Raw genomic sequence first — 24259 nt, 5'->3', positions numbered from 1 at the left:
TTATTAACATTAGAATTCAGTAATATTTAGAATTCTGTAACATTAAGTGTCTTATACTAAGAAGGACGATTAAAAAATCAATGAATATTAAATCTATAATATTCATTGATTTCATCCAATAATATTTAAACCAAAGTCTTTGAAAATTAGAATATTTAACTTTAAGCTGGCATATAAAACAGCTTTTTTTATACCAGCTTATTTGAAAAGTTGCAAGGTGAAGTAAAAAAGTAAGTCAAAAGTAAAAAAGTCAAGCTACTATACTAAAACTCGGTATATATATATTTATTATTTTAGTAAATATTTTAAGAGATAATTAATAAAAAAATAAAAAATAGCAAAAAAATCACAGTTACCTAGAAATGCACCTCAGAATGGAAAGTGCAAATTCCATGTAGTAAATGTGTATTAATGTAAAAGTATTTTGTTGGGTAAATCATGAAAACATAGTTTCACAAAATTATTAATTTTTAGCAACTATTAATCCCGGTGAGCCAGTTTGTCGCCAACGGGACTAGTAATATAACAAAATCAAGCAATAACACCATTGGAACACCAAAATGAAGTAGAAGAATACGAAGATGCAGAAATGATAAGCCAATAGTGGGTGAGATCCCAGATCTACAATATTGTTCAAGAGCCATATTATAAATTTCATTCATCTCAGCCTTTGCATTTTTGAGTTATCATGTTTACATTCATGCTAATGTACACACCGACGCAAGGTTAACCCTTTAATTGATTGAGTTAAAAATCTGACATTATCTAAAACTGCAAAACTGTACGCCGAATTCTACAGGTTGTCTCACAAGGTATGCAGCGTATAATATTTACAAATTCGGATGGAACAAGTCAAGAGGAGTATTTTGATGTATAACTTGTGGGGTCCCCGAATATAGCGCCACATTAATGTGTGAAACTTGTTTTATGGAAACTTCAAGAAATGAGTATGTGGTGGTAACTTCATAAACCAGATAACAAGCTCCGGAAAGATGTGTATACTTTTGTCTAGTGGTCTTGTTACTCGGCTATGAACCCTAATACAATTCGAAAATGTAAAACAGAAATTTGATTTTCGGATATATTAACCATATGCCAGGGATTAATAGCCAAATAACTCGCCATTGATCTCACAATAGAGTGAGTAAAAATGATAAATACACGCCAAAGGTTAATATGTCATAATTATTGTAAGCCAATGTCATGCAAGGGACTCTCTGGGATAAAAATTCTATTAGAGAGCATGCGAGAAAATTTTGAAAAAACCCCTTTAGTTTTTTTTTTTTTAGTTTTTTTTTTTTTTTTTTTCATTATCTGGGGGCACGGCAGTGCCACCGCCAAGTCGAGCAAAAACAAGCGGCACGGCCGTACCATCCTTTCCTTGAAGTAGTTCAGGCCATTTTCGACTCCCTATAACTTCGTTGTGGATAAAACTAGAAGCCTGAATTTTCAGTAACCAAGCAGGCATTATATAAACATGGTATATTTCAAATTTCATTAAATTTGAACCAGTAGTTTAAGAATTATAACTAGTCAAAGTTTGTGAATTTTGTCACTGACTGACTGATCATCAAAACTCTAAGGCACTTCTAGCAGACATAGAAACTTCAAATTTAGAATACAATTAGTGTTTAGTATATAAATCGAGGAAAAATTAAAATATGCGTGTAATAATGGACGAATCGATAAATTTCTCGAAGTTTCGAGCATTATCCATTTTGTCGGCAAATTCGTCGCCAAGTCGCCAAATGGTCGCCATGTATGTCATCAAGCTCTGGGATCACTGGCTCGGCATCCGACAGCCGGATGCCGAGATAACTGTTAAACAGTCTTTCTTATGATGACACTATTTGTGCTGACAAGCAAAATTACAGGTTTGTAACAATATCTAATTTGAAATAATTCAATTTGAAGCTGTGGAAGCTGCAAACGCAATGGGTGACTTTCAGAGAATCAATCTGGTAGAAGAGCAAACTGATCTTCAAAGTATGATCGCAAAACTCAATGCCGATCAAAAAAAGAGTCTTCGATATGATCACAAATAAAATGGACATAACTGATAATAATGCTGACGTTTTATACTGTTTTGTGAGTAGAACTGGTGGCACTGGAAAGAGCTTTTTAATAAAAACTCTGAAAGTTTGGGTTAAGACGTATTTAAACAAAAAATTGGTAGTTAGTGCTCCAACAGAAATAACTGCATTCAATGTGAATGGATTGACTAAACATAGACTATTTGTAGCTGCCTGTAGAACACAAGAAAACACCGAAGTACAAGCCACTTTTTGATGAAATGCTCCAAGTTCTGAGATCAGATTTGAAAGAAGTAGCTTTGCTTATCATAGACGAAGTGTCGATGATATCCAATGTTGCTTTGACATATATTCATTTACGCTTATGTGAAATATTCGACACAAGCGACGATCAGAATAGGTGGTTTGGAAAAAAACATCGTGTAGTTTTCGGAGATCTCTTACAGCTTCCGCTTGTAATAGATAAGTCACCTTTTGAAAAACTATCAACTGCTTAAACTAACAAGTTGTTAGGTTCCCTCAGTATACCGAATCTGTGGATTGAACTATTCATATACGATGAACTTACAATTAACATGTGACAACTCAATGATTCTGACTTTGTTGAAATGCTAAATAGAATAAGATTAGATGTGACTACACAAAAGGACCGCGACTTACTCTCGACTAGATTAATAACTCTAAAATACAATTCAAATGAAAACAGGTTAATTGAAATAATTGAACACCTCTCGAAACTTCCTGATGATACCGTTTGCTTATTACCTACAAAAAACATGTGTCAACAATTAAATACTGCAATGCTTAAATTTTTTCCACATCCCGAAATAAAACTTACAGCATAATTGGCCCAGATACGTAACAAAACCGTCCAGACTTGTCAAAAATTGTAACATCAAAGCTTACGAGAAAAACCCATAGAGACAGGGAGTGGGCTTTGAGAAAAACTGTAGCTGAAGTTCAACAAGTAGTACCGGAAAAGAAAAAGAGGAAGTCTAAATAAGACAAGGACATACAAAAATAAGAAAAGGACTATCTACAAAAAGAAATGAAATGCCATCAAAAACATAACTTGTAAAAAAAACCAAGTCTCGATACTCAGTTCTGTCGTAAAAAGTTGCGAGATCCATGTAATACCAAGTCGGTCCATTTATTCAGTTCCTACTTAAGGGTCCTTCTGTCTTAAGTTATTACGTAATTAGCTAACCTAACAACATCTTATAGTGACCATATCAATATAAAAAAATCTTTTATGGTTTAAATAAATAGATTGACTTGGCAATCGCACTAAACAATCTAATTTAATATAGTATGTTAATGTAATCGAATTTAATGTAAAGATACATTGTGTTTTCATGCGATGGCCAAGTCCATCTATTTATTTAAACCATAAAAGATTTTTTATATTGATATGGTCACTATAAGATGTTGTTAGGTTAGCTAATTAAGTAATAACTTAAGACAGAAAGACCCTTAAGTAGGGACTGAATAAATTGACCGACTTGGTATTACATGGATCTCGCAACTTTTTACAACAGAACTGAGTAGCGAGACTTGGTTTTTTTTACAAATTATGTTTTTGATGGCATTATTATTCCGCTAACATACAGAAAGGAATATATCTTGAAATTATCTCTAAAATTCATATATTGAGACGTCAAAAACCCATTTGTCGAAAAGTAGTCATCATTCCGAGCAAAGTTTTTGGTTCCAAAAATGTCCAAAAATAAAATTGAAGAATGCTGTAAAACTCTCCAAAGCAATAACTTGAAGAAAATCTTCAACAACTCGTTTCACCTCTAAAAAGAATCACCTCATTCTAAAAACCGATTTAACCTACTTAGAGCATCGTTTCTCTAAAAATCGTTGGGCTCTCTAAAACGAACTCTTGCTCACATTACGGAGCGCAAATGGTTAAAGAATAGCTATTATCCGTTGCTTAAGAAGTTCTTTCCCTCTTCTAACTGAAATAAACTTCGCAGTCTTCAGAAATTCATTTATATTGCATTACAGCCGATTAAAATTGGCGTTTGAAGAGCTTTTTTACTAAACACCTTTATTTATCGTCACATGTATCAGATATGCAAAGATGGAATAATGTATATTTGGAAGATTTTTCACTCATTTCCTGGTGTTCTATAGTTTTTAAATTATATAAAATTCAGTTTCTCGATTTCAGTATGCCATTTTAATGCTTTTAGAAATTGATTATAGTTAATCGGAGAATTTAATGGAAATTTGAATATATTGAAAAGCGCCATCTGGTAACGAGTTTGAGAAAAATTAATTTCACGTTTGCATAATATTTATGAAAATGAATAAGAAATTAAAGACTAAAATGTCGAAAATATTTTAAATAAAAAAGCTAATATTTTAGCATATTTATAATATATTTCTTTAATTTAATTAAGTCCAACGAGCTAGGTAAGCGGATAACAATTATTTTTTTATGAAAATATGAAGGACAGTTAGCAAAAAAAAGAGGAAGTATATTGAGAATAATAAGTGGAGACACTAACCCACAAGCCGACAGCAAATCGCTAAACAGAAAACAAATGAGAGCAAACAACTAGAAGGCTCGCTCTGAGATCAACACTCCAAAGAAAGAATTCATTTTATATGTGAGTACTTCGCCTTTTATAGTCTCTCAAAGAGTGGGGAATTTCCTCGATCCTATTGAGACATTTCCATAATTCTTATATTCTCGAAAACTTTCATTTTTTTTTTCATAAAAATCACTAAATTCTTCGACAAGTAGCCAATTATTCGCTAAGGCCAGAGTCATTAGCCTAGCATCGATTAAGAATATGTGTAAATCACTCTTTTCAGCGACGATAGGACATTGAAAAAAAGCTATATCACAGATTCGTAATAAAGTTTTAATATATCAAATATAAAATAGGATGAATCACACTTTCAAATTTTTATATTAGAAGAGTCAAAAGTTTCGGAATGCAATATTCCAATGCGAATTTGCTTTTTAAAAGCGATTAGCGTTTGTTCTCTTCAATCTACAAGAAAATACAATTTGTTTAATATATTTTGCCCATCTAAACACGCAATCATGTTAAGGCAAATACCCCTTTCTTATCAAATTCAAGAAAACTGGAATGATGCTAACTTACCATCGGGGCACAGACATGCTATTCCTTACAACAAAATTACAGATCTATTCATAATTTTTAAGAAATATTTAGATTTCTTCAGGAAACTACAAAGGCCTTTTTACATTCGTATTTTTATTGATTGAAAATTCAATGACGAAAGTTTTTGGTTGAAATAAAATTTTACTTAATGAAATATTTCCTTGGCGATACATTTTCTAAATGCTTTCTTGAATGTGATATTATATATGGTAACTTTACGATTATTTGAATTATTTTTATTGAGTATTTTAAGACGAACAGCTTCAACAGATTCTGCTTTTTTTATACGCCTGGACACAAAAAAAATGATAAAGTGGCATTGTAATGTTTTATATCACTATTGCCTGCTAATACTCATGGAAATCAACGCTACCAGAAAGAGACTCGTAGAGTTTGAGATCTATTGATTGTCCAGATTAGGTAAACTGGACATCACGTGGAAAATTTATGTAATTTATTAAAATCTCATTATCTTCTCCTTAATAGCATATAGTCGTCTCTATCTAATATATATATATCTACTAGCCGTCTCTGGCGACCAACCGGTTCGCCAATCTTAATGTTCGTTTAAATTTTAATAATTAAATATTTTACGCAATTCCAACTTTAATAGATTCTTCAAAATATTTTAAAACTTCAAATTTTGATAGTCATATAATTCACTCATAATATTATAAAGGCCTTCAGTCATAACGCAATATTATCTCTTTAATTTTCTGTTAACTCTCGTAGAACTTATGCTTTAAATTAAAGTGGAAAAAAATAATCTGCAATTAATATAATAATATTTTTTACTGAAACAAAGCATTTTTTTATAATATGATTACTGATAACAGAGTCACTGAGCGTTCATAAGATCGTGATACTTTATCCTTTGCAACGTATCAAATTTATTGTATGCATTAAAAAATAATTGTGGAAAATGATATCTTATTCCTGAGAAACGTTTTCGGATAGGATCATAAATAATTCGAACATTCGGATTCGAAACGTAACGCAAATGCGTGAGTTTTTCTACGCCAGTTGGGGTAACGCTATGCAGATTATAAATTTTTAATTTCCTTTATTCGGTTTTATTTTAATTCAAAAGTACTTCATGCATTTAAAACTAAACATTTTTAATTAATCTGAAAGATCGATTAATTAACAATGTTTAATTTTAAATGCATCAAACATTAAGAAAATAAATAGAATCGTTTCAAATAATCAGCCGAAAAATCTTAAGCCTAGCCTCATGACTGTTGGGAAAAAAAACTGAAGCCGTACTCATTTGGCGATGGGAAAAATGAAAATATTTTTTCGGCGGGAAAGTTAGTTTTTAATTAATAATTAAAATTCTAATTAAAAATTCAAAAAAAGGGCTATCCTATCTTTTAAGTTAGATCAAACTGCACACGGTGTGCAAATTTGATTAAAATCGGTTTAGTAGTTTAGGAGTCCATCGCGGACAAACAACGTGACACGTAATTTATATATATTAAGATATATATATGCAGAAGTGATAACATGTTATCTACATAAGTGCAAAGGAAATTCAAATTATACTTGGTCCTGTTACGTGTTTGATTTAAAATAGTGATGAAATTGACATTTCGCTCATCAACAAGAAATAAGGGGATCGATCGCTGCAAATCTTTCTCGCTAATTCTCTAATAAATGGGTTATCTCATTCCCTTACCATAAAATTTTGGGCTTTGGTAAGACAGTAAATCGCTTACACGTCATTGGCGAAAAATATTTTTGAAATATAAATATTTAGCTTGCTTGAATCTAGAGTTCTTATTAAATCCAGTATGGGATATTTGGCGATTCTTTGCTCTCACTCTTTTAACACACAAATACATGAAAATTAAATTTGTATTTTAGACACCATTTTTCAGACAGATTTAAACCAAAATTTAAAAAAAAAATTACAATTGCAATAAAAAATTAGACAGTAAATCGCTTACACGTCATTGGCGAAAAATATTTTTGAAATATAAATATTTAGCTTGCTTGAATCTAGAGTTCTTATTAAATCCAGTATGGGATATTTGGCGATTCTTTGCTCTCACTCTTTTAAGACACAAATACATGAAAATTAAATTTGTATTTTAGACACCATTTTTCAAACCGATTTAAACCAAAATTAAAAAAAAAAAAAATTACAATTGCAATAAAAAATTAGACAGTAAATCGCTTACACGTCATTGGCGAAAAATATTTTTGAAATATAAATATTTAGCTTGCTTGAATCTAGAGTTCTTATTAAATCCAGTATGGGATATTTGGCGATTCTTTGCTCTCACTCTTTTAAGACACAAATACATGAAAATTAAATTTGTATTTTAGACACCATTTTTCAGACCGATTTAAACCAAAATTTAAAAAAAAAAATTACAATTGCAATAAAAAATTAGACAGTAAATCGCTTACACGTCATTGGCGAAAAATATTTTTGAAATATAAATATTTAGCTTGCTTGAATCTAGAGTTCTTATTAAATCCAGTATGGGATATTTGGCGATTCTTTGCTCTCACTCTTTTAAGACACAAATACATGAAAATTAAATTTGTATTTTAGACACCATTTTTCAGACCGATTTAAACCAAAATTTTAAAAAAAAATTACAATTGCAATAAAAAATTAGACAGTAAATCGCTTACACGTCATTGGCGAAAAATATTTTTGAAATATAAATATTTAGCTTGCTTGAATCTAGAGTTCTTATTAAATCCAGTATGGGATATTTGGCGATTCATTGCTGTCACTCTTTTAATACACAAATACATGAAAATTAAATTTGTATTTTAGACACCATTTTTCCGACCGATTTAAACTAAAATTTAAAAAAAAAATTACATTTACAGTAAAAAATTAGACAGTAAATCGCTTACACGTCATTGGCGAAAAATATTTTTGAAATATAAATATTTAGCTTGCTTGAATCTAGAGTTCTTATTAAATCCAGTATGGGATATTTGGCGATTCATTGCTCTCACTCTTTTAATACACAAATACCTGAAAATTAAATTTATATTTTAGACACCATTTTTCCGACCGATTTAAACCAAAATTTAAAAAAAATACAATTGCAATAAAAAATTATGTAACACATTTCATTTATTTAAATTATTGCGTTTTTGAGTTATCGCATTTTCATGCATATGAAAGAAAGGACCGACAGGTAATCAATTACTGATCAGAATTTGCCCAAGATTTAATAAAACTCTTCACTTTAGGTACTAACACTGGGAATCAAATTTCCTTTATCAAAGTGACTTGCTGAATTTTAGTTGCTTGCTTGCCCGAACTACCGCGTTTACATTTATACAAAAGTTCATCAACCCCTTTACCAATTTAGTTCCAAGTTTAATGCAGATCTATATCTTAGATTCCAAACCTGTGTACAAAATTTTACTTGCTTAGCTTTTTACCTTTTGTGATAATCGTGCTCACTTATACGCGGTCAGCTTAACTTTCTCTGAAAGGATTTCATTCAAAATTTGATAAATTTATATAATATTTTTGGCAGATTTGGATAAAATCATACAAAATTCACATTACGTTTCTTCCATCCAGCTGAAGTCGTTCTTGCCTTATTGTGTTTACAGATAAACATATATAACCCCCAAAATGTATTTTATAGACTCTGGGAGTCTGAAAAGTGGGTTTTTGTCAGAATCTTGAGTAACAATTTTTTGGCGATTGCAATACTTTCTCATTGTATACTTCTTACACGAGAAATTAAAAAGGGTACATAAAATATTAAATGCAATTGTATATATCTAAAATAATCTGCAAATAATTATTTATTGTAAAATTAAAATATAGGGAAAAAAATCTTTAAGCAGCTAGCCCGCATACGTTAAAGAATTTAAGATTCAAGTTATTGAGCATATAGAAAGGATTCAAAACATTTATGTCTCTTTTTATAAGTTTAACCTCATTACTTTCTCGTATAGGAAGAGATAATATTATAATCCTCGATACCTTCAAACCCAGAAATTAGAAAAATCAAATTTTCTGCATAGTTTTGATACCAAAATAGAAAATCTACACCCAAATTTAGATCCAGTCGCTAAACATGAGATTTTTTTTATGACTTCCAGGTTTATTTGGCGATTTCAATTTACGCCAAGATTGCTAAATTAGTGGATTTAATTCGCGGTTTTCAGATTTTACTAAGATAGCCAAAATATTGGATTTACCTAGAGATTTTCAAATTAAGCCATGATTGCCAAGATAATGAATTTACTTGGAGATTTTCGGGTTACGCCAAGATTGCCAAGATAATGAATTTACTTGGCGATTTTCAGGTTAAGCCAAGATCGTGGATTTAATTGGAGATTTTCAGGCTACGCCAATATTGCCGAAATAGTCTGTTTATTTGGCAACCAGATTATGCCAAAATCTTCCAGTTCTATCATATACAAGATGAGAAGATTTCGCCAAAATGGATGGTAATGGTTTGCATTTTTTTTTTTTTTTTTTTTTTGGCGATCTATCTCAGAAGCCTTAAAAATAAACAGACCAAATATACAGCATGTTCACAATGCATATTCGATTCTCTTGACTATGTGAAAGCTAAACACAGCATCTTATTATAAAAGCATATTAAAAAAAGTGGGAGAAGCCAATCTTAATTTTTTTTATGAAAACCTGCAATATTTTATGATATGTGAAAACTTTTTAAGCCTTTATTTTTCTTTCTCAGAATATTATTTTTATTTCGAAAATTATTTACCTACATATGAAATATATGAATAGAAATAGATTACTTGAAGTTTTTCGATTAAAACGAGGTCGAAATGTTCTTTGAGATTTATTTAAATATCTTTATTATCAATTTGTACGTTTTGGATCACGTATGTGGTGTTTTCTATTCTTTGACCAAGACTGAATTAAAGGTGGTGAGGACTTTAAGCTTCTTTTTTCAAAACCATATTTTTTTTAAATAATTTTAATTTTAAATATGTATAAATCGTTTGTAGCCAGCAAATATTACAAAATAATTAATTGCGCATAACCTGCAAGAGAACAGATTTCGATAATTTCAAAAGATAATGAAAATTAAGCGTAATGCAAGTTCATTTTAAGTAATTTTTTAAGTGTATTCTAAAGTTTTATATATAAATTTCGGTGGAGTTGTTATTCTGTAAGTAAGACAAGAAAATTTATATATAAAAGGAAATAAAATTGACCATAATGTTCTCCAAACAATTTTGCAAATATATATATAAAAAAAATTATTAAGAACTATGCTCCAAGATTTAAAAGATACTTGGTTGAATTGGTTTTAACTTGAATAACTTCGAGTATACGCTGTAAATTAAATGAAAGAATACATTAGATTGCTTTCAAAATACTGTAAAAAAGTCTCAAAACTCAGTGAGCATCTGAAAGTTGCGAGGCTCCTAGCAATTACCTGCTTTGCCTTTTGATGATTTGATAATTGCCTTCAAACTTTATCTTCTAGTCACGACTAAACAGCGTTTCGAGAGTAAATAGCGATGATTTGTCTTCAAGATTGAACTATTGCAGTTGATGCAAATTTACTAACTTAAGAAAAGTACGATTTATATGCTCAGAGAAAATTCCAAAAATCAACTTCAATCAGAAAAATCGAAGTGTTTTGAAATAAAAAATTTCAAAAATAGGTTCAAATCATGTATTTAAAGAAATATGACAATGGCAGTGGATATAATAAAGTTTTTTTTTTTTCTTGAATTGTATATTTTTGATATAATTCTTTTATTTCATTGAAAAATTTTCAGCTAGAAATTTTTTTTATTGTTCCTTCCGTTACTTATTATATTAAGTAAAAACATTAAAGCAAAAGAAAAGAAAACTGTTAAAATGAATGAGAATGTACATTAAATATAAACAAACGAATTGCGATAACATGAAAAAAATTGCTAATGATGGTAATTTGAAACACTAAGATACATTATATGCCTACTTTATGTCAGAAACATATATTCTTTTGAGTATTTTCTCTTGAAAAAAATTTAGCAGGCTTGTTTTCTTTCTGGAAATGGAAAGGAAATGGAAATTTTCGGATCGTGACATTTCACATTTAGAGAAGAACATATCTTTTTACTTCATTTTAAATGTGTATGAGCAATGATACTCTACTCTTTTTATTAATTAATTTTCTTGAAATTTTTGGGATTGAATACCAGGTTTTGAGATTAGTCTTCGAAATATCATTTACGGATACTTTCAGGTGCATTTCTTTGAAATATATTTTCTAATTTCAACATATTTTAGTTTTTGTCAGCTCTCACAGAATAAAACTTGTTTTGAGTTAACGGAAGCGTTTGCAAAAGAGAAAAGAAACTCGGTACGTCGTTGGCATTTTTTAAAAATTATTTTTTGAAAAGATATACATCGTTTTCTTTCCCTTTTTTTATCCCTTTCTTCCTTTCTTTTCTTTTTCTCCCCCCCCCCCTCTACCTTTTTGCTGATTGGTGGGAGGATAGGTGAAATTCACGAAATCAAAATTCTTGTTCTGGTATAACATTTGAATAGGAGAAAAATTGGCTTGACAATGACATTACGAATCAATAGGATTGTGTTTTGAAAATTTGATAATACATAGTAATTACTAAAATTTAATCAAAAATAAAATATGAAATAAATAAGTGGAAGAATGATTTTCGCATTATGAAATGAATCAATAAGTTTGGGTCACACACGTAAGTTGGTGGGATGTAGTAGCAAATTAATGGTGGCTAAATATAAATAGATTGCCAAAGTCTGCAGATGTTTGGGGGATGTTTGGAATCATTGGTTTACATCTATTTAACTGCGACATTGCTGCATTTATCAAGATTATCAAAAGATTTTGTAGAGAGTTTTTATAAGGGAATTCGTTGATGGTGGAGAGTTAAAAGGTCTTTGCAAATATCGCTGTTTCAACCAAACCACGAAATGTTGCTAATTTGCCATATCATCTTGTGAGTCTTTTGACTGCAGTCACCCAAGAGGCAGAGCATACGAAATTTGTTTAGTTCAGTTATATTAACTTCCCGTTTTAAAGAAACACTACTGCTATTTTGGGAAGGAGATTCCTAATTTTGAGCCGTGGTCAGATGACAAAATCAACGCCTGAGCTGGCTCCCCTACCCCCTCCAAACTCTCAAGCCCCATCAGCGGGATGACATTTGGCTACTTCCAGAAAATAATACTTGTAAACACTAATACAACAAGCAGACAGCAAATCGCTAAATAGAAAACAAATGAGCACAAACAACTAGAAAGCTCGCTCTGAGATCAACACTTTAAAGAAAGAATTCATTTTTTATGTGAGTGCTTCGCTTTTTATAGTCTCCCAAAGTGTATGGAATTTTCTCGGTGCTATTGAGTCATCTCCATAATTCTTATATTCTCGAAAACTTTCATTTTTTTTTTCATAAAAATCACTAAATTCTTCGACAAGTTGCCAACTATTCGTTAAGGCCGGAGTCATTAGCCTAGCATCGATTAAGAATATGTGTAAATCATTCTTTTCAGCGACGATAGGACATTGAAAAAAAGCTATATCACAGATTCGTAACTAAGTTTTAGTATATGAGATATAAAACAGGGTGAGTCACACTTATTGAATACTCCTTATCCTACGTCTGAAAAGTTAATGAATGTGTAGTTAAAAATTAAAAGAATGCTCTAATGTTATAATGTAAGATATTTAGATCTGCATAAATTAATAAAATAAATTTAATAAAAACAACTATTAGCATTCAAAAAATGGAAATATTCTATATCATTGATTGGTATTTATAATTTATAATTATTATTAATTCTTCAAGCTAGGTGCCAACGTTAAAAAGTAGATTTTTTGTGAAACTATTAGTTTTTTTTTTTAATTTAATATTCTTAATGTTTGAATGGGTGTCTTTATTTCTAAGTCTATTTTGGGGGAAGTTACATTGTTTTTTATATTGCATTTATATAAGCTTCAATGACATTTTGCATCTTTAAGTGCTTTTTTTCCCAAACTGTGATTTTTGAAAGCATTTTTATTTACAAAAAAATCTCAAAAATTAAAATCTAATACATATTTTTTTTTTCAAATTTGAAGTAATAATTTCTCATTTTGTTTTGCATTTCCTAAACTAAAGAATAACTAAAATATTCATTTAATAATATTTTAGACTTGTTTTAATATTTACTTCATAATGTGAAAAAAAATTGAAAAATTCGTGCTATTTATCATTCGAAATCTAATATTTAAAGAGTGGATAGAAATAAGGATTATTTTTCATTTCAGGAACTAGATAATATTTCTTATTAAGCTATCTGCGAAATTTTAAGAAAATCATTTGATAACATTTTAAATTAAGAGATTTTTTTTATTTATACATCATTTTAGCCACAAAAAAAAGCCCTTTTCCTAATTTTAAAAAACTTTTATCACTTGTCTGATACATTTTGGTTTTATAGATATTTTTTAATCTTTTTTATCCTAAAATTCAAATATGTACCAATTTTAGAGCGTTTTTCAAAAAAATTTATATCGAACGCCATCGCATACCTTAATTTTATAATTCACCATTGGAGATAGGATCGAATTGGAGATTTTTTCAGATTTTTATCATTAGATGAATTTTTTGAAAAAATAATTAATTAAACAATTTTCTGATAATGAAGTTCTGAAACGGTTAAAATACAAACATTTGCAGGTAAATTTGAAGAACTTTTTAATTTGCTCTTTTTTTAATTTCTCTCAAACTTTGTGATAACTTTATTTATTTATTTATTGAAATTCTATAATGTTAAAAAACACTCAAATTCTCATTATATTTACATACATTCACGTTTTAGGAAATTCATAATGCTAAAGGCAATTTAAATATATATATATATATATTTTGCACAGCATCTTGAATTTTTCTGGTATTTTTTACGGTTAAGTTTACAAAAGTTCAGTTTTATTCAAATATGTAGGTAATTTAAAACGCTACATTTTTTTATAAATATCCAATCATATAGCTATAATACGATGTAGCTTGATACATTCGAATAAAATGGCTACAGAATTAAATATATATAAAATAAGACACTCCTACAGAGTAGCTCAAATTAAACTTCACAAAGTTAATGAATTCTGAAAGACATTTTGTTTGCCTAAATAATACAAAATTTGAATGATAAATGTTGCAAGCATCTAATGCCCTCGCCATTAAAAAAAATACAAAAATCCGATCAAAGATTTAAAAAAATAAGACAGAGATGTAAGATATCTACTATAAGCCTACTCGTTTCGGAAGTCACATGGAATATGGTCAAAATAGCAATGAGATCAAGCTATTGCGAATTCACTTCTACTCACCCATTCATATATAAAAACGGGTTTTAACAATTAAGGAATCTGTGAGGGATATACTATTTCGCATAAATATTGTTACGGAAATCGCCCGATGGTTGTACAGGAGGAAAAGTCTCCAACAAGTTCGGCAGCGGATTGAGACGTTTCATTTGTAGAAAAACACAGGTTGTACATGTAGCAAGTACATAGTAGCGGCGTTCAGAAGAAAAACGCTTGTGGACATTAACAACACAAGCAAATAACAAATTACCAAAGAGAAAAATATCTCACCGTAAGCAATTAGAAACTCATTTTGCGATAAGTATTTCCAAAGTGAAAATTAGACACATCATTATCGCCAAATAAATTTGTAGCACACACAGCTACTGAATAATCCTTCTCAGCATCCGATGCAATAATTTCTTGTGCTTTCAACATCTCCCTTTTTTCTCTGGTAAGTTGTTGCTCTGTTGCTTCCTTATTTCTGACCAAATCTCCATTGCAGTCTTTTGTGTGAAACAGAATTCAGCTCCATAAGCTCTTCGGTAGATCTGGCTATGTTTTTTCGCCAGCTCATTGATACCATTTCTTTCTCCAATAGCCCCGTAATGATCCAGAGATACAATGACGCCATTTATGGTTCCACAGGCACTTACTCAAACCTCTCATCTGGTGAAGGCATCTCCAATTTTGAAAGAAATAAGAGTTCTCTTCAAGCAAGCTCACATAACTTCGCTCGTTAAGAAAACTTCAAGTTCATTTTTTTTTTGTTTGCTTATCATGGCGAATCATTCGTTAATGAGATATAACTGTATTTCTCTTCACACTAAATCTTTCAAGTACAATAAGACCAATGGTATTTAGATTACAGTTTGTCTTCTGGTCATTATTGTTGCTTCAAAGATAATGCCATGTAGGCGTAATTCACTCTGCATTTTGGAACTTTGGTTGGTATAGTTAAAAATTTCTGAAATAGGATGGTTGCTCAGGTATCATCCTCTTCGATTAAATACGACATCTATATTCAATAGTCCTGAATTAACTTCATAACAAGTTATTAATTTAGGAAATGAAATTTTTCAATGTATAGTATGTACAACGATGGACAAAACATCATCCGCTGAATCTCAATAAAATAATTTACGATTACAAAAAATTCTGAAAATAATTTTTACCAATTAGTATACATGTATCTATTAGTCTGTTTATTGGCCAACATGAAAATTCTATAACTTTCAAAAACACATCAATCTAGATGAATGATATCTTGTTTGTAATTTTGACACTAAAATTATTGATGCGTCTTGAATTTTGGATCCCATCGATCAAAGGCAATAAAAATAAAATACTTCATGTATTTCAATATACCATTAAGCTAAACATAAATCTGGCCTTATTGAGAAAATATACTTACAAATCTATAATATCGCTTTCCTGTATAGGTAGTTTCATTGTAAAGACGATAGATTTGCTGATATTCTTAATAGGTACTGACGGATGCAGCATCACACATCTTATTACTACAAATTAGGCAATCATTTGGCGACTTTGGCTACATAAATGAAGGCTGTAGAAAAAGCAAGAATTATGGCCTTATCTTTATTAGGAAATGAGATCAGAAGCTTCTTCTAGAGAATATTAGACCTTATTAAGAGATATAGAAAGTGAAATGATTACATGAAGAGTCAATTCTCGTCGTTAGCTATTGTGTTTATTGAACACAGGGTAACAGGTAACGCTTTAACAGGGTACTGTGAGCACTAATACTGTTTTCAAATTAACGATTTACTGTATTCTTGTTTTGGGAATTTCTGTGAATGTTGATTTTTGTGTATGTCTCGGCTTTCTGTTTACGATCTGTATTTCATGTTTTTCTCATAGAATAAAAACATTATTTCCCGTTACCTAACATTTCGGATTTCTTTTATAATACATCAACCGGACAATTTTCGCCATAATATACTTTCATTAAAAAAGCAACTGTTTCTAGAGAGATATCTTAGTCCAGATCCATTTTTCTTCTTTTGGATTGCCCATTTTAAGAACAAAATTGACAAAAATGCGGCTTTTGCATTCTCATTCGATAATAAAAATGGCAATCTCAAACATGAACTGTAACCGCCACAGACTTTCGCATACATTGTTCAGCATAAAAGCCAAACTACTTCATGGACGGCGTGGGACGTCAGAAAGCAATAAAATCGGGTGATTTCGTGCAAATTGAAATTTTATTGCTCTTTACGTGGAAATAACAGCCTACACGAGATTAATCACATTAAAGGAGAATCGTGGTTTTGTCAAAACAACGCCTGAAAGACCAATCTTTAACAGAATTGGATGTTGATACTTAAAATTCCTTTCTTTATTATGCTAAAATATTAACAAATGAATTTTTTTTTTAAATAACTTAAATGAACAATCAAAGGAAAAAATTTTAAAATCTTATAATTTTTTTTGAAGATTATTATTATAAATAAACGATATTTGATGCAAAATGCACTGAAATTTGTGGCAATAAATTCCAAATAATTGTACTAAGGTATGATTTTTTTAAATCAAAATTAGCTTTGTCGCAAGTTTAACAGCCATACTCTGATCCTTTGAAGTCTAGTAGAAGTGGACTTCCTGAACTTGAACACATATTTTCTAAGAAATGCACTTGTGTGTAACCACATGCCATTGGCGAACAAAAGTTACGAAGTAGCCTATTAGTGCGTGGTATTTGTCGATAAATTGTTGAGCTGCGGTTAATATACAAACGCCAAAAAGCCGATTATGAGTTTTAAGCACCTTTTTTTTCCAACCGATCGAAGCCAAAATTCGACACAGGACTATAATTGTTGTCACGAAATCACATACCAAATTTCATTAATTTAAATCTTTGTCTTCAGTAAAATCGAGTGCATGCTTGCAAAACTACAAATCGACCCTTTGAGAGATTAAGTTCAAAAATTGACACTTATCAAATTAATTGTTAAATATCAGTACCAAGTTTTATCCATTTAGCTTTTTAGATTTGGTAGATATAGTGTTACATTCAGATAGGCAGATTGACAGACTTCTTCTGAATGGTTTTGTTAAAAATTTGATAGAAAGCTACAGATTTAGCGTAAAGACAATAAACCAAATTTCATCTATTTAGTGTTTTTGAGTTATCGAGTTCACAATTAGACATACATGTGGTTGTTGGACGCAGGAAAGTTTGATACGTGAAGATTCGTCAAAATTTTGAGCTTAAATTTTTCGAAGGTTACAATATTTTCTGTTTGTATATTTCGTATACGAGAAAGTAAAAATGGAAAGAAATCGGAATCTTTTGTTCGGAAAACTAAAGAAGGATAATATTTTAGGCTTAATTATTAATTAATCAGGGCATAATATTATCGATAGGCAGGCATAGATTATTAGGCTTATTAATTAATCAGGGCATAATATTATCGATAGGCAGGCATAGATTATTAGGCTTATTAATTAATCAGGGCATAATATTATCGATAGGCAGGCATAGATTATTAGGCTTATTAATTAATCAGGGCATAATATTATCGATAGGCAGGCATAGATTATTAGGCTTATTAATTAATCAGGGCATAATATTATAGATAGGCAGGCATAGATTATTAGGTTTATTAATTAATCAGGGCATAATATTATCGATAAGCAGGCATAGATTATTAGGCTTATTAATTAATCAGGGCATAATATTATCGATAAGCAGGCATAGATTATTAGGCTTATTAATTAATCAGGGTATAATATTATCGATAGGCAGGCATAGATTATTAGGCTTATTAATTAATCAGGGCATAATATTATCGATAGGCAGGCATAGATTATTAGGCTTATTAATTAATCAGGGCATAATATTATCGATAGGCAGGCATAGATTATTAGGCTTATTAATTAATCAGGGCATAATATTATAGATAGGCAGGCATAGATTATTAGACTTATTAATTAATTAGGACACAATATTAGCGATAGGCAGGCATAGAGTATTAGGCTTATTAATTAATGAGGGCATAATATTATCGATAGGCAGGCATAGATTATTAGGTTTATTAATTAATCAGGGCATAATATTATCGATAAGCAGGCATAGATTATTAGGCTTATTAATTAATCAGGGCATAATATTATCGATAGGCAGGCACATATTTTTTGGCTTATTAATTAATCAGGGCATAATATTATCGATAGGCAGGCATAGATTATTAGGCTTATTAATTAATCAGGGTATAATATTATCGATAGGCAGGCATAGATTATTAGGCTTATTAATTAATCAGGGCATAATATTATCGATAGGCAGGCACATATTTTTTGGCTTATTAATTAATCAGGGCATAATATTATAGATAGGCAGGCATAGATTATTAGACTTATTAATTAATTAGGACACAATATTATCGATAGGCAGGCATAGAGTATTAGGCTTATTAATTAATGAGGGCATAATATTATCGATAGGCAGGCACATATTTTTTGGCTTATTAATTAATCAGGGCATAATATTATCGATAGGTAGGCATAGATTATTAGGTTTATTAATTAATCAGGGCATAATATTATCGATAGGCAGGCATAGATTATTAGGCTTATTAATTAATCAGGGCATAATATTATCGATAGGTAGGCACATATTTTTTGGCTTATTAATTAATCAGGACATAATATTATAGATAGGCAGGCATAGATTATTAGACTTATTAATTAATTAGGACACAATATTATCGATCGGCAGGCATAGAGTATTAGGCTTATTAATTAATGAGGACATAATATTATCGATAGGCAGGAATAGATTATTAGGCTTATTAATTAATCAGGACATAATATTAGATAGGTAGGCATAGATTATTAGGCTTATAAATTAATGAGGGATAATATAATAGATAAGCAGGCATAGATTTTTAGACTTATTAATTAATTGGGGCATAATATTATAAATAGGCAGGCATAGATTACTAGGCTTAATTATTATGCCCCTCGTATATTTGGGGTGTACTTCATATTTTTAAATGTATAGAAATGTTAATACATGTTTCAAACGAAACAAAAATGGTCATCGGAGTAGTAGTTGGGGTTTAGAAACTAGTTCTTTGATTTAATATTATGCATATTATATAAATGGCAATGATTATAGGCTGATATACTGTCTGTAAGTAGCGGCAAGTATTTTGAAGAAAAAAAAAAACGTTTTTTATTTTTAATTCAAAATTTAGTTATTCAAAACTTTAACATTATTCCTTAATAGCTTTGAAATATAACATGGAAAAATAATTTTACACTCTTTTAAGAAAATAAATGTTTTAGTGATGCCAATTTTATAAATAAATATAGAATTATTAATGAATTATATAAATTTAAAAAAATGTTTACAAGTATAATTTATAACAATATTCGTAATTGATTTAGTTACTAGATTTACTCACACCGGTACTGCGATGAAATTAAATACATTTTTTTTTGGTTCTCATTATCATTGCTATGTTATTAATAGTATTTTTTTAATAAATAAAATTTTAAAAAAAGAAGAATCAAGCCATTATTGACTTACAATAAAGATTTAAAACTTTCAAATCTTATCTTGGATAAAATGACTATTTTACCTCCCTCATCCCCCATTTTTTTTCTTGGGGGGGGGTCACATTCTTTTGCAGCTATGTGATATAATTTCACTGAGAAATTCCGAAGGAATTCTAAAAAAATTATAACTGCATTTACAATAATTTAAATTCGTCTTTAAAGCAGATAATTTTTTTAAAATCAGGCATTAAATTGTAAAAAAATATTTAATATTTTTATTTAAAAAATCAATTTATTTTTACTATCATTTACCAAACGGTTAAAAGTAAGCTAACAGAAGTTGCGAAATCCTTAAAATATTATTTTCTTATCAGCTGTTATGATTTTAGATGTCAACATTTCAAACCGACAACTGATCGGAAAATTTTTCTTCAAAGTTTAAATGAAAAATAATTTTTAGATTGCTCGTTCTTCGAATACAAAAGAAGAAAAAAAGCTTACCTTTTAATGCTGAGTTGACCGACAATTTTTAGTGAAGTTTTGTTCCAAATGAAGAAATAAATAATTGCTTTAATTAAAACAAAGCACACATTCTTCGCTAGCTTCAGACGGAAGTTATGAAGAATCCGACGGTCCTTAATTGAATCGCATTCAGGTAGCACCGCCCTCTTTACTACGTCATTTTCTTCTCAACCAATGGGAAGACGATTCAAGTGATTAGTTCATGGTGGCGCGAAATGGCGAATGGCTGATATATTGTCTTCGTTTCCATGTTTTAATGATATGAAAGACAAAAACAGTAAATTGAAGAAATGTCAAAAGCTTAGGTTTGTTGATTTCACGAATATTTGGAATGAAATTTTGTAAGGACAGATCACAAAGGAATTTTTTTTGCAGATATGATATTTAATTTGATAGATATTTTAAAAGGTTATTTTTTAATATGCATTTTATTAGACCCACAAATGTTTAATTTTTTTATACTAATAAAATCTAAAATATTTCGTGCTTTGTAAAAATCTAGGCTAGTAGATTTTAGCTGAAATTTTGCCCACAAATTCAAGACAATTTACTATACAGTTTAATTTTTATATGTTAAATATTATTTCCCATATGTAAAAAAAAAAAAAAAAAAAAAAAAAAATGTTACTATAGGATGAAACCTCCGGGGTGGCACCTCGAAAAGAGAATGAGATGCTTCCGGTATGGTGGTTGGATTTCGCCACTCTGGAAGTTACACAAAAATGTGTGTGTGTGTGTGTGGGGGGGTCTGCCTCCTCCCATCGATGACGGAACGCACTTCTTTCAGGAAGGGTTGTACCGTGGCCGGTGATGGCCCTTAGGACTCAACCACAGTTCCTGCCATTGTTGTTGCTGTGGCGGTCCAGTCATTCAGTTTCTTTATCCGTCTGCCTTCGGGGGGGGGTCTAAGTATAGTAAGACGATGACGCTAATCGCAATCTATTTATTGCAAACAACTGGGGGGGGGGGGTAGTGTCCTAGTCCTAATCGCCAGTCCGATTTCGTCATTCCGTTTTTTATAAATGTTCGTAATTTTAAGGTTTGTCATCAACAGTCATCTTACTTCCTGCACTACCACGAAAAAAAATTGATAGAGCCCCACCACTCAAACCATTTGTCCGATTTCACCAATTTTTATTCATGTGAGGTCTTATTACTCCTGCCTATATCATCAATGTTCGTCTGACCACATGCTCTCTATCCCATTTTGGTAGATTTCAACTCATTGATCATTTAATATGGGAGTAAAGGTGACAATATCCATCACCTTAATCATTGTTAATCATTGATTTCGTCCATATTTGAAAGCCCATGAGATTCACCGGTTGTAATGTCTTTTTGAATGATGTTGTAAAATAAAAGGCAAAACGCAATTTAAGTGTATTTGTATAAATTTTCAATCTAAGCAGATAGAACAGCTAAGACGTTCGCTCTATTATAAACCCACCAAAGAGAGATTAATGCATGTGTGAATGTTTATTTAGTCTCCACGGCAAATTTCAATTTTTTTAAAAATGATTTCTAAATCTCGATTTCTAATTAAAATACCGCCATAATTCTTGTAGTTTCTAGAACCTTCCTTTTTGTTGCTCAAGATACGGATCTTGACCCAACATCCCTTCAAGATATCTGTAAATCCTTCTTCTTCGTTAGACAAACAGCGCAAGAAATGTAATATTACAGATTCATAACATGATATAGAAATAATGGGCGATGGGGTCCAATTATGGTAACCCACCCCTAGAGTCACAGATTACTAAAAAGCAGTGGGCAGTGAGATTCTAAACGATGTTAAGTGTGATAAAAATTCTTTTTTTTTTTTTTTTTTTTTTGCCTTAAAGTGCTGCTTGAGCAGCTTTATAATGTGATAAAAGCGAAAATAGCGATGTAATATTCTAATATTTCACAGATCAAAAATAAATCTTAAGTAGGCTGAATTTTTCAGTGACTAATGATGGCGGCAAATTTCAGCATTTTGTGGTCCTCTTCTATGTTTACTGTTATGAGAAGGGCTGCGTCGATTTTCAATTTATCGAAACAAATCGATATTTTCGAAAACTCGATTTCTCGATATCAGGTTCTGAAAAATATTTATTTATCGCTACAATGATCGTCAATCATGGTTCATGATGAATCCGGATTCAGTAAATCTGTACTCAAAATTAATTCTTGATTTCGTTTTGGTTTTCCTTAGTGTTTATTCTTGTTGCTCACCATTGTTTTTAAGTTTGTATATAATTTTTGTTAATATTTTTATAAATTCTGCCATATTGTGATAAATTGTTTCCTTTTCCTTAAACTGAAAGATAATATAAATAAATTTCTATTTAAATATCATGAAAGAATCATGCATCTTTTATTTTTAGATATATTTACAATTCAACTGAAATTTTTTTATGCTTTATTTGTTTTAAGCATCCGAAATATCATCCAGACATAATGATGTAACAATTTTGTAACTATTCTAATATTTTTATGATTTAAGTCATATAAATAACTGAACAGTAAATGCATCTGTTATGAAGAACATGCTATTATTTAATTTTAAATCATTTTTATAATCTTTATCCAATTAATTTATTAAGATATTATAGATCAATTAAAATATTTACTGACATTTACTGACATTTAAAATTATTACTGACATTTAGATATATTAGTTAAAATTTAAACTCGGAATAGATATGCTTAGTTCAATTGTTCCATCATTTTCCAAGCATTTTTTTTTTAAATTCTTTCTTTATGAGTTTTGTGAGTCAAAATTTCTTAATGCATTTCGAAAATTCACTTACGTATTAAAATAAATTTGCTATAAAATTCGATTTATACAAAAATCCTGTTTTTAATTTTTGATGTAAGATTTCTTTAAAATACAGAAAAATCTTAATTTAATATAATATAAATTTTGTATCATTTTTATTGTGAAAACTACCATTTTTTTTTTTTTAAATCTTTGCATTGTTGCTCCAGACAACCAATGGCATGGAGGCCACAACACAATATATAAATATTTTTATTAAACAGACTTGAAATAAAAATGCAACTTGTTTTAGTAAGGAATATATCTTACTGTAAGATAAATCTATTACTAATTAAATACAGTCAAGATTTGAAAAGTAATTGTTCCACACACACACACAAAAAAAAAAAAAAAATTGCACAAAATTACTATAAGAGATAGCTTATAAAATCTCTGTTCCATATGTGAACAAATATAAAAGCAACAGGCAAATTGAAATTTTCAGTAGTGCAATGAATTAAAAATTTTGTTTATGTATGAAATTATATGTAATCTCATACAATCTGGAGTATAAAATGTAACCCTCTTGTGTTTTTCAGATCTCTCTACAATAATACATTTAAAGGAGATTAGTATCAGCGATTTCAACGCAAGGCAGAATTAAAGTGCAAAACATTAATCTTCAGCTATAATATTCTTTCTACACGTATATCAAATGTTATGCACCTGCCATAACATGAGGTTTTCGCTTAAATGATAATAGCACAAGTGAAATGAAACTTTATGTAAATACCCCTTTTGTGAATGGGAATCAATTCCCCTCCACCTTAAGGGCACAAGAATGGACAGTAGAAAAGAAATCAACATCTCCCAAAACAATGACCTCCGAATTCCTACTTCTTTCAAAACTAGTTTGAATGTTCGATAGGTCTTAAATGAACTTCCGATACTTATTGAATTTTCGATAATTACCGAAATTTCGATACATATCGAATT

General features: G+C 30.0%; 1 protein-coding gene across 1 annotated transcript in view; it reads right to left on the bottom strand.

The window, feature by feature from the left end:
• The window catches only part of LOC129963847 (uncharacterized), a 37867-nt gene extending 17233 nt beyond the window's left edge, over positions 1-20634 (bottom strand). The window contains exon 1 of the mRNA XM_056078423.1: positions 20503-20634. The gene's annotated coding sequence lies outside the window, so the exon portion shown is untranslated. The remainder of the gene's footprint in view (positions 1-20502) is intronic.
• Between the last annotated feature and the right edge of the window lie 3625 nt (positions 20635-24259).

This window comes from Argiope bruennichi, chromosome 3 (assembly GCF_947563725.1).
Source record: "Argiope bruennichi chromosome 3, qqArgBrue1.1, whole genome shotgun sequence".
Taxonomy (NCBI): domain Eukaryota; kingdom Metazoa; phylum Arthropoda; class Arachnida; order Araneae; family Araneidae; genus Argiope; species Argiope bruennichi.
This window is presented reverse-complemented; position numbering and strand designations above follow the sequence as displayed.